The 9,161-nt window shown below is 56.7% G+C and overlaps 1 long non-coding RNA gene across 1 annotated transcript; it reads left to right on the top strand.

Moving 5' to 3' along the window:
- Window positions 1–330: 330 nt before the first annotated feature.
- LOC138428360 (uncharacterized) lies at window positions 331–1,447 on the top strand. The gene is made up of 2 exons (XR_011252399.1): window positions 331–740; window positions 880–1,447. It is a non-coding gene; the product is annotated as an uncharacterized lncRNA (long non-coding RNA).
- Window positions 1,448–9,161: the final 7,714 nt, after the last annotated feature.

The following is a 9,161-nucleotide window of genomic DNA, read 5'->3' on the forward strand; positions in this document are numbered from 1 at the left end:
CCCACCGGACCTGACTCCCACCCTTTCTCCACTTGACACGCGGAGCGGCCGGGCCGGCAGCCAGGACCTCAGGCCGGGGTGGGGCGGGATGGGTTGGGCGGGGGGGGGCGGGGGCGGGATGGGTTGGGGGGGGCGGGATGGGTTGGGGGGGGCGGGATGGGGCGGGGGGGGCGGGATGGGGCGGGGGGGGCGGGATGGGGCGGGGGGGGCGGGATGGGGCGGGGGGGGCGGGATGGGGCGGGGGGGGCGGGATGGGGCGGGGGGGGCGGGGCGGTGTCGATGTGGGGAGGAGCAGAGGTAAAGGAATGGCCGCCGTATTCCTGGAAGCACAGCCTCTTTTTTCAAACTCAGCAAAAACAAAAAACAAAAAACGCAGGCATTTCAGGGTCTCGTCCTTCTCGCTGATAGGGGAGACGCCACCCCGCCCGCGGGCTCGCTGCGCGCTTCCCTTACAAGGAGCGCGGCTGAAAGCCCTTCCCCGAGGTCCGGGCGGACGAAAGGGGCGTCCCCAGGCCTCCTGGGGCGAGACGGCGCCCGGCTCCCAGCACCTCCGCCAGGGGCCGCTGCTGCCTCCGCGAGTGAGACGGCGTCACTTCCCGGGGATTCGGCCTCCAGGAAAGGGACGGCCTCACTTCCAAAAAAGGAATTTTCACTCAGCGCCCGGTGCCTTGACTCAGCCGCCGCCTGACTCAGCGCCCTTTCCTCTCCACGTCCAGGGCTCCCGGGCTGTTCTAGGAGAGGTGTGGGGGGGGGGGTGGGGGGGCGCGTGCTCTCCCCTCAACCCACCCCACCCCAGCGCCCAGACCGGTCTCAGGGCTGCAGAGGTGGAGGGGGCCGGACACCACGTCGCCCTGAGCGGTCCTCTCGACACATTTGCAGCATCCTCAGGACAGTCGCGGCAGGGCCGAGTCCCAGCTGTCCGGCTGTCACCACCTGCCGTGGGATTCCTTGGGCTGCTGCTGCCCGCCAGGCCTGGCCAGGATGCAGATGGCCGCATAAAAATAGTCAGGGGCCTCGAGGTACCACTTCGCCGGCTGTTCTGTTGAGCCGAAGCCAGATGAGAGGGTGGGGAGGGCGGCCTGGGGCGGCTGCATCAGAAGTGGGCTGTGGGAGTGGGGTGTTCACCTGATAGGAAAGCCTTGTGACCTCTAGCCCTCCGGGGAAGGAGCATCTCACCGGATGGTTCTCCTGTTCATCACTTCCCAATCAATCCCACTGCACCTGAAACGGGTCATGTCAGCAGAGCTGCGGGTGCTGGCCCACCACCAGGGTCAGGAAGTCAGGGTCCAGGCAGTGGTTGCCAGTCAGTGAAGCCAGGGGAAGATGTTCAACCTGCAGCGGTTGTACCTGAGGCAACACACCTGGGAACTAGGAAAGGGTAGGCTTCATGTTCAGTATTCTAATTCTAGTAAAATGAACTTAAAAAATAAAAGAAACTGGAGTCAAATGTGTGGCTCAGGACGGGTTACTTGACTTCCTCACCTGTGCAAGAGTGGATGCACCTGCCTGGACAGGATGGTGGGTGAACTTGTCAGCCCCTCCCAGGACTGGGACAATGGGCACATACCTCTGTCTCTCCTTGGAGTGGATGAGTGGCCCAGGGAGCAGGTGTCTGGGGTGGGGGTGGGGGGCACACACACATTTAGCAGGGAAGGGCCACAGTGTGGGGTGAGCTGCTGGGGTGGGTGGAGAGGGATGCTTTCTGAATCTGGGGCCAGCGGGCCTGTGGGCGCGGCTGCCACTGCATTCCTGAGGACAGCTGGGACAGCTGAGGGGGGAGCCTTCTGGACTGTGTCTAGCTTTCCAAATAGAAGGGTTTTCCTGTTGGGGAAGAAGTAATAAGAATTCACATGGCTTTGCGTTGGTACATACCTTCTCTCAGGCGCCCTCCCGGCAAACTGGTCAGCAGAGAAAGCTGCCCACCCCTGAGCAGTGGAGGAGGAAAGGCAGGCCAGACCCCTCCCTACATGCCCTCTGTGCCCACCACCCCTGCAGAGAGGGGTCAGGATTAGCCGCAAACCAGCCTGAGTGGTGGGAAAGGAATTCTGACAAATATCTGGTGCATCAGAATCTGTTGTGACATGGTTATGACTCTTTTCAAAGCACCTCCTGAATTTATATTTAACTCAGAAAATCGGTGGTGGAAACCTCTTTGCTTAGGGAGATGTTATTCAATTCTTCATTTCCCATCATAATATTCTGGGTCCCCTCTTTCAGAAAAGGAAAGTTCCTTGAGGCTGTGAAATATGTGTGTCTTTTCTGCCTTCACTTACTACTACTCATGTGCTGAGTATGACTACAGGCAGGAAGTCTAGTCTCCAACCTGAGGAGTTTACAACCCAACCCAGGAGGTGAGCCTTGGCAGCTTGGTGGGCACTTCGTGGGCACGTGGCACTCACAGTTGCTGAGACAAGGAGGAGGGGCAGATGAGAGCTGGCTCTGACACTCCTGCTGGAGGAGGGGGAGGGGGGTGAATCATATCCAACTGGAATCTGGGACCAGAACAAGGGCCCATCAGAACAGCCCACCTGCAGTGGGGATGATTCAGATTAACTTAATCCAATCTGCTGGCTTAAGCAGCACAAAACCAATGATTCTCATTTGTGCTTTTAGTTGTGAAAGTGCAACACAGCTTTAAATATCTTTCCTGACAGCTTCACACCACACAGCAACCCAGTGGGTGATAAGAAGGGCTGGAAGGGAAGACAGTCAGGTCTAAAGGATCCAGAGATGTGCAGGGGAGGAGCAGGCAGGCTGCAAGCTCGGGGGTGGGGGTGAGGAGGTGGCCTGAGGGTCTCTTATAGGCAGGAGGATGGGGGTCCCCAAGGTGGACAGCGTTTGCTGTCAGGGGTCCAAGGCCTGAGCAGAAGACACAGCACAGAGAGGTGGTGGCCGAGGATGGCAGGAAACAAGTGGTGGCTTCACAGGGAGGGGCTCAGCCAGACTCAAGAAGCCTAAAGACTCAGGCTGGGACCCACAACAGCATTCAAACAACAGAGAAATGGTTTCATAACTGGGCCCAAAGGTCAGGGAAGAGTAGGGACACACAAAATTGAGTCTTTTTCCACCAATGAGACCACAAAGCAAGGACAACTAATAAGTGGATGCGATTTCTGGCCTATAACATTTATCACAAAAAATGTACCCTGGTGTGAGTACAAATGCTCATGGGATTCATCACCCACAAAGCACTGGAAACTACTGGTTGACTTCTGAGTGTGCAGGTGGTGGGCGGGAGTGCTTGGGCATCCAAGGGAACCCCACCTCCTTGGTCCCTGGTGCAGAGGTCCAGGGCCTTTCCCCCAAGACTGCTTGTATCAGCAGCTCCTCTGCCCTCCAGACTAGAAGTCAAGGCCAGAGGCGCCCAGCCTGGATGGCACCCACATCTTACCAGGACTGGCTGGTTGTGCCACGCAGCTGGCCCTGCCCATGCTGTCCTTGGGGGCTCTGCTCTTCCTGTGCAGACAGGTCCCATTGAATCCTCCATTGGCTGTGTCTCCACAGGCCTGTGCTCTCACATGTTCATGGACAGCTTTTTCCCATCATTTCTTCCTTAATATTAACATGAAAATATCTCCAAGTTGTTTAACAGTAAGCATGATGGTGCTTGCTATTTGCTCCCAACTCATGGCATTATTGTCATTGTTATTTTTTGTCTGCACAGATGTTCCTAAAACCTCATAAGGATTATAGGATTATACAGTTAATCGTTGTTCAGTTGCTCAGTCATGTCTGACTCTTTACGACCCCATGGGCTGCAGCAGGCCAGGCTTCCCTATACATCTAATAGCGTTCACAACATAGTAAAGACTGTTGAAGAAAAAAGGGAGTAAATCAATGAATCATCATTAATTACTCAAATAGTATCCCACCACCAGAGCAGGCAGTACCCAGCCCCTGACCTCAGCACTTTTGCGGCCAGCGAGTGGGTCTGAGGGCCAGGCAGGTCCTAGGGACAGTTCCCGTGTAAACACACGGAGAATCTTCTCTGTGCTTCCCACCCCTTCAGCATGGTGCTGTGTCTGCCCTTCTGTGCTTTCTTCCCTTTCCTCCTCCTTCCCTCCTTTTCCCTCCCCCAACTAAAAGGTGGAACTTACTGCTTGTTCTGTCAACTAGGTTAATATTTTATTTTGTATATTTTTTACTGGGTAGGTCACTAGTTTATTACAAAAGGATGGAATTCAGGACAGTCAGATGGAAGAGATGTTTAGGCCAGGGCACAGGGAAGGGCCACCAGTTCACCAATCCAGAAGCTCTCCTGTTTTTAAATAAAAGAGTATATATTAACATTTCTCCATCCCCCCCCCGACACACAAACAACTACCTTCCAAATCACGTGATCACTTAGATCGGTTTCTATTTTGCTTAAATGTAACCTGAAGTTTTTAGAGCCCAGCTGTCCCAACCAAGCAAGCAAGCCTGTCTCCTACATCCCTGGACAGAGAGGTACCAGGTCTCCGTCAAGTGCCTGCTCTGTGCCCAACGCCAGGAGAAGGCTTTCCGCACCCCCACCACCTGCCCAGCGGCCCTGCAAGGCTGCAGCTACAGCCATGTCCCCATGTGGGAGGGCCAAAATGAAGCCCACCTGCCGGACCACAGACTCACTGTGGTACTGACCTTTCTTAGTGGCGAGTTCTGTGCCCACAAGGAGAGAACACCAAAAAGTCACAGAAGAGGGGACAGAGAATAAAGTGAAGCCACCAGGGACCATCCTTGTGCAGGGGACACAGAAGAAAGGGTGGGGGTGATGGGCAGAGCTGGCAAGACAGCCCCCCACTCTGATGCCGTCCTGTGACTCCCAGGCCACCTCCACCTGGAGGGGCTCTGGCCCCCAGTGCTGGTGAAGGCCTCCCTCTGAGCGGGTAACACTGGGGCTAAGGAGAGATGATAGGAAATGTGTCCAAATGTTACTAACCAAGTAATAATGATTAGGGATTAGATGTTGTTTTTTGTTCCTTGTCAGTCTTTTACAGCTTTCCTGAAGCTTGTCTATTACTGCCTGTTTTTAAGAATGGTGGTAAAACCATATCACCTGAAATGCACCACTGTGGCCATGTTTAAGTGTTCAGTTCATGCACATTGTTGAGTACAGGTCTCCAGGACTTCTCATCTGGCAAAACTCATCTCTTAGTGTTTAATGGGAAAATGATACCAAGACAGTTTTAAAAATATTACCTGCCACAGCTAGGCCTGAAAGCTGTCGGGCCTCAGCCGATTTAAAAGCTCTGGTGAAGGTGCGTCTCCTCACCTCCCCGCAACAACCCTCACCCTCCAGAGCTGATCTCCCTGGGCGACCCCTGGGCCCCCACCCCGCCCAGTACCTGTGTCCCCCCGACTCCTGGCTGATGGCCACTGCCTCTGCCCCAGCCCCGCACACCCTGCCCTGTGTGTGTGAGATAGGGGCCAGGGTGCAGGGGAACTCTGGACGCCTGGATGGAAGGTTCCCCCACCCCCTTGGGCCACAGAGAGAGAGAGACGAGCTTCGAGGTCACACAGCTTGTCAGGGGGGTCACTGGGAACCAGATCCTAGGGTCCTGTCACCCCCTTCAGAGCCCTTCCTTCTAGAAAAACTGAAGACTGTTACACTGTGCCAGAGGTCAGAGAAGATGGTCAGGTCATAGACGACCATGTCATGTCTCAAAAAATAACAAACACAGAGGTGTGGCTGGGGAAAGCCACTGGGTTAGTTACAGGTGAGACACTTTTCCTCTTTGCTACAGAACATGGCAACAATTCTGTTATCATCCAATCACATCTGTTATAAATTTGATTTACTAGACTCAGCTTTTACACCTGAATTTCTTCTTCATTGTGTACTTCCTAGATACATGGTCACTTCTTCCTGAAAAACAGATGACTCATACAATCAGATTGCATTTTAGGTGAACTGTGTTTTGTCTGATGTAAGCTAGGATGGGAGTCGATCAGTCGTAGGATCGAGCTGGGAAGGATCTGGCCCAAGAACCATCCTGTCTGTCAAGCGTCATGTCACATATGTGACATGGTCCCATGTCATAAAACTTGTTAAAACCTGAGCTTTTAGCTGAAAATCAGGTCACAGGTGGCCATCAGCAGCCTGGCCCTGAGCCTGGCCTCTTCAAAGTCTTTCCCCAGGGACTCCTCAGCACATGGAAAGGATGGATCCCACCTCCCCTGTTACTGTGCATTTCAGACCCAGGCGGGGAGCAGTGAGATCTGTCCCAGGGCTGGGACAGTGGCCCTGGGTCCTCAGCCCACGTGGTGACTGGGTGAGAGGCTGAGGGTGGAAGGCGAGCAGACAGGAGGTAAGGACCCAGAACTCTGTCCAGATCCAGCCCTGGGCATCACCCCTCCCACTAGGGGCTCTCGGGGCTCACGCAACTGCTGGCACATGGGGACCTCAGGACTCACTCCCTGCCCCAAATTCCTGAACCTGCTTCAGGGCCCTTCCTCCTCCCACTGGTGACTGTGACATGGAATGTGGCCTAGGGCCAGCCGTTGGGGGGTTGCCCCCATCCCCACCACTGGTGATACAAACTCAGCAAAGCCAGCACTGCAGACAGGAAGATGCCTTCTCTTAATAACAGGCTCTATGTCTCCTGCATCCTTACTGGCAGCTGCTGGGTCTGTGGCCTGAGTGTGCCCTTGCTCTGGCCCGTCCACGTTAGGGGCGGCTTCAACCACAGTGGCAGCCTCTCAGTCCCACCTTGCCTGGTTGTCGTGCAGATTCCAGAAGTGCAGTGCCCAAGCTGCCAGCACTGAGCCCTGGTTACTCCCCTGTCCCCCTTGTGGTGCAGGTGGCAGGCTGACATGTGGGTCAGCAGGGAGTGTCCATCAGAAACTCCAGGAAATCAGCCTCTTCCCACTGAATCCATGTGACAGCAGTGTCCTCAAAGCCAGGCTGACACTTTCTCTCTGGCTCCGGTGAAAACCTCGAACTGAAATTCCACCCAAAGGACGAGCTTGACAAGGTAGTCATTTCGGCAAATCGCTGAAGCTGCTGACGTGGACACTTTCCTTTAAACCACGAAGGGGCTTGATTCACAGGGACTGAGTGACTAGAGCTGAGGAGAGATTCTTCTAGGGGTGATGGGCCCTTGCCTGCACCAGACTCTGCACCAGCTTTGATAAATGGAGCGTTTCCCCAGAGTCAGTCATGAAACTCAGCAACCACAACATACAGGCCTAGTAAGGGCAGGTGCTGGGTCATCCTGGGCTCTGACAGGAGCCTGGGGAGCTATGCCCCCCACACCTAAGCTTCCCCAGGTGCCCTGTGTAGAGATGTGTGGGGATCTACAGAAAGGCAGAGAAGCAGAACTGCAGGGGCCGGTTGGAGGTCAAGGATGGCAGGGCAGGGATCCTGAGGTTAAAGAAACTGATCCCTGAAACTGGGAATATTTGAAAAACTCCAGAAGAAAAATTTTCCAGTTGTCCCCCTTTTTCAAACCATGCACATTAGGACTGTCCCCAAGTTTTCATGGATCTAAAAGGAAACCGCTGGTTCTAATGACAGGAGAGTCACTTCCTCTTCACAGGGCATTTCCACTTGGCCTTGGGGAGGGGGTGAATGGAGCCCCAAGGCTCCAGTCTTCTCACCTGAAGCGTTCACAGGGAAAGTGGGCATACTCAGATGGAATGTCACAGGGCTCAGACCCCCCCAGGACAAGCTCTCCTTTACAGAAGCGGCCAGAGGACCTGAGGTAACACAGCTAACTGGAAACAGAGCTGGGGCTGAGATCCAAGTCACCCTGACTCACAGAAAAGTGGTCACTCCTTCTCGCCACACAAGGCCATCTGGAAGGGGGCCGCTGCTCCAGAGAGCCTAACTCACCCCTACAAGTGACCCTGACTCATGCCTGCCTGGCACACCAGAGGCATTTGTGGTTCAGAATACCTGTGAGCTGTCTGGGCAGCTGGGTTCCCCACAGGAGTGGCCTGGAGAGTTCTGGGTGTCAGAGAGCAAGCCCTAGAAGCCTAGGGGTCCAGGCTGCTGGGATGAAAGTCCCTGGGGGCAAGGACCACTAAGCAGGGAGGGTGGGGGGCCCAGGACCATGATGCCAGCAGCTGAGGAGTGAAGCCTTTCCCCGCTGAAAGGGCTGTGGGCAAACATGGCGGAGGGGTGCCGCTGCGCCTTGCCACCTTGTCAGCAAGGGAACAGGGAACCACGCTTCGCACAGCAGGCCAGCCCCCTAGGCCAGGGAGAGCTGAGATCATTCCGCAGGGAATCCCCGACGCTCCGTGGCCCCGGGGAGAGAGGGGTCACCGGATCTCTCTAAGACTGACACTTCCTCCATCCTCCAGCTTCGTGCCTGTCCCCAGGCGGGACGCCCGCGTCCACACCCCCGAGCGCCGCCCCCCCCCCCAACCCTGGCAGGCAGACGAAGGCCGGGACTCAGGGGCGCGGGCGCGGAGGGTGAGGGAACCGGGGGGTAGGGGAGGCTTTCCTTCCAGACTCAGGAGGGAGAGGCTGCTAGGCTGTGCAGCGCGTATGTGTAAGTGTGTGTGTGTCTCCGTTTTCAGGTTTAGCCGTGTTTTCACTATAACCTGACTCCATCACGAACGGTTCGGACTCGTCAGAACTGAAGGGCACCTGTATTTCAAGACGGAGAAGCAGTAGGCCAGGGGCGTAAGGACTCGTGCCCAAGGCTGAGTCGGAGCGCAGGGGCCAGTCACCCCGAAAAGATCCACTCCCGAGTCCCCCGGCCTTTCCACCCGCTGGGTTTGAACCCGCGGCGCGCGTGGACCTTGCGGTCCTGGACCCACGCCGGCGGCTCCGTGCAGGCGCGCCTCCCCAGTCGGCTCTGCGGGACCGAAGCGCGGGGAGTCTCCGTTCCCCCTCCGGGGGGTTATAGCGAACCGGGGAGCACTGGGGGGAAATTGTCTTTCGCTTCCCCGCCCGCCTGCTCGGATGGGCGCCCCAGGAACCCACTCCGGGCCGGCATCCCTCCACTGTTCGCTGGTCGGCTCTCCCTCTGGGACCGCGCAGGGTGGAGGCGGCCCGGGGAGGACCGCCCGAGGGCGCGCAGGGGCGGGGTGCCTGGGGCGGGGTGAGGTCTGGGGGGCGGCTAGAGGAGGCGGGGACGAGCGGATGGAGGCGCACCCACGGATGGGGCCCGGGGTGGGGGCGGGGACGGAGGGGTCAGGGGGAACGGGGGCGGGAGGGGAGGACCCGGTCTGGCCCG

The sequence above is a fragment of the Ovis canadensis genome, chromosome 23 (genome assembly GCF_042477335.2).
Source record: "Ovis canadensis isolate MfBH-ARS-UI-01 breed Bighorn chromosome 23, ARS-UI_OviCan_v2, whole genome shotgun sequence".
NCBI lineage: Eukaryota > Metazoa > Chordata > Mammalia > Artiodactyla > Bovidae > Ovis > Ovis canadensis.